The sequence below is a fragment of the Nannospalax galili genome, unplaced genomic scaffold (assembly GCF_000622305.1).
Source record: "Nannospalax galili isolate Female #2095 unplaced genomic scaffold, S.galili_v1.0 scaffold3952, whole genome shotgun sequence".
NCBI lineage: Eukaryota > Metazoa > Chordata > Mammalia > Rodentia > Spalacidae > Nannospalax > Nannospalax galili.
The window spans coordinates 6,337-8,584 of record NW_008331145.1 but is presented as its reverse complement, the minus strand read 5'-3'; the positions used below and the strand labels follow the sequence as shown (position 1 = coordinate 8,584).

At 44.4% G+C, this 2,248-nt stretch overlaps 1 long non-coding RNA gene across 1 annotated transcript in view; it reads right to left on the bottom strand.

The window, feature by feature from the left end:
- Positions 1–539: 539 nt before the first annotated feature.
- Positions 540–2,248, bottom strand: part of LOC115068509 — a 4,797-nt gene continuing 3,088 nt past the window's right edge. Inside the window, exon 2 of the long non-coding RNA XR_003847859.1 lies at positions 540–840. This is a non-coding gene — a long non-coding RNA (uncharacterized LOC115068509). The remainder of the gene's footprint in view (positions 841–2,248) is intronic.

The following is a 2,248-nucleotide window of genomic DNA, read 5'->3' as shown; positions in this document are numbered from 1 at the left end:
GCAGAAACAGATTTATTTTTTTCTTTTTTCTTTTTTCCTTTGGTCTTATTGAGACAGGATGGAACTCACTATGTTGTCCAGGCTGGTCTTGAGCTCACACCCATCTGCCTGCCTCTGCTTCCCAAGTGCTGGGACAAAAGGCATGCAGCACCACGCCTGGCTTTTTAAAAATATTTTATTTATTATTTTTATTTGATGTGTATGAGTGCATTGCCTGCATGTGTGTGAGTGCACCCGTGTCATGCAATGCCCACAGAGGACAGAGGAGGGCGTCAGATCCCCTGGAACTGGAGTTACAGACAGTCACTAGCTGCTCCATGGGTGCTGAGAATGGAATACAGGTCCTGTGCAAGAGCAGCCAGTGCTCTTAACGCTGAGTCATCACTCCAGCCCCCTGGGAACAGACTTCTAATAAACATCCTGCACACAAAGCTGCGAGGCTCCCCAGGTTCAAGCACTCGAACTGTGGCTGTCCTCACAGAGGACACTTGTTTTCCACAGCACTTCACAGGCGGTGGTAGATTCCTTTTTCCCTGCCAGGTCATCACCTGCCAACTTAGTGGGAGTAGAGCAGGACAATAGGAAAGAGTCCTTCACCATTTGGTCATCCCGATCAAAGGGCTCTGTTTTGAAGCTTAGGTGTAAGGTCTACGTGTGTTTGCCGGGATCCCTCGGTGAGACGCATCCAAGGCTCTTTGTCCACACTGCAGGGTAATGCAGCCACACTCACTGGCTTTGACTCTGGAATGGCCTGGCTTCTGTTCCCAGACAAAGGAGGAATCCGAGTGGGCCAGTGCTACAAGCAGAAAGCCTCTTCCAAAAGCAGCTCCACCACAGTAACTACCAAAGAGAGACCAACAAGTTCAATGGAATGAAAGAAGAACTGCAAGTTGGAATCAGTCACAGGGTTGCCATTAAAGGCCCGAGCTCAGGGTCAGGTGATGCAGAGTGCTACCAACTAGAGCATTATATGTAAGAGAAGATTTTCAAGGGGCAGTAGAGATGGCTCAGTGAGTGAAAGTGCTTACCATGCAAGCCCGAAGACCTGAGCTCAAGTCCCAAGAGCCACATTAAAAAAAAAATAACAAGAAAAACCCTAGTGCTGTGTGTTACACATCTGTAATCCTAGCACTGTCAGGCAAAGTGGGGAGTGGGAGGTGGGAGATAGAAGTGGGGAGCCAGAGGGCCGATTTGGAGTGAAAATTACAGTGGCAGAAACAAAAAGAGAGGTCGTGTCTCAAGCAGGTAAAGGGCGCACCAGCTCCTGGACGCTGTCCTTTGATTTGCAAACATGTACATGGACTGTGGCACACACAAGCACACAAAGCTAATGTTTGTGAACCTGAAAAAGTTGATGTGCAATAAGTAATTCCTGAAGGGATTACTGAACACTAATCTGGAGTCAGGCGTTCTGGATGTTGATCTCAGTTTTTGAACACCATTTATGACTGAGGGCCCCTATCAGACTGTGAGATGGGTATTTCTCTGTGTTCTCAGCTTCTAAGCAATCCACACATTGTCACTTTAGAGCCTGAACTCCATAGAGCTGGTTTACATCTATAGATGGCTCACTATTTCATAGCAACATTGCTGGACAACCAACATTTCAGTTTTAACAGCATCCCATCTTTGAAGGCTGTGCAATATTTTTCCAATTATATGAATGTTACTGTGTTCTTATAGTTGCAGAATTGAGTGGAGAAATAAAAACACCAAATATGCTGATACCCATGATAAGACACATAGATCTCATTAACTCAATACAATTGAGACAAAGATAGAAATCGTTAGGCCTGTGGAAAGTGATAAGTCATTAGCCTCAATCAGATGCTCATTGACTGCAAGCTGGTCAACCTTGTGCTCTGCTATTAAGGGAAAGAACAAAATGAAAAGAACATGTCTGAAATGTATAAATCATCGTGGATGATGCCTGAAAGGCAAGGTGTAATTAGGGATGCTGGAACACGTTCCATCTCTCTGCTAACAGAACCCACATATAATCTTGTTGAAGTTTTAGATGTTTGACTTCTGCACAAATTCTATGTACAAAATCTGGGGACTGTTTCGATGAACACATAACCTTACATTCTGTACAGAGTTGCTGTATATTTTAGGGAAAAAATCTGTGATTGCAAGGCTGAGGTGTTTTTATCATATTTAGAGAACTATTTTTGGACAGAGATACATATTGGCAGTTTTGCTGGCATAAAGCCAAGGATTAAAAAAATAGGAACAATGGCCAGTGGGA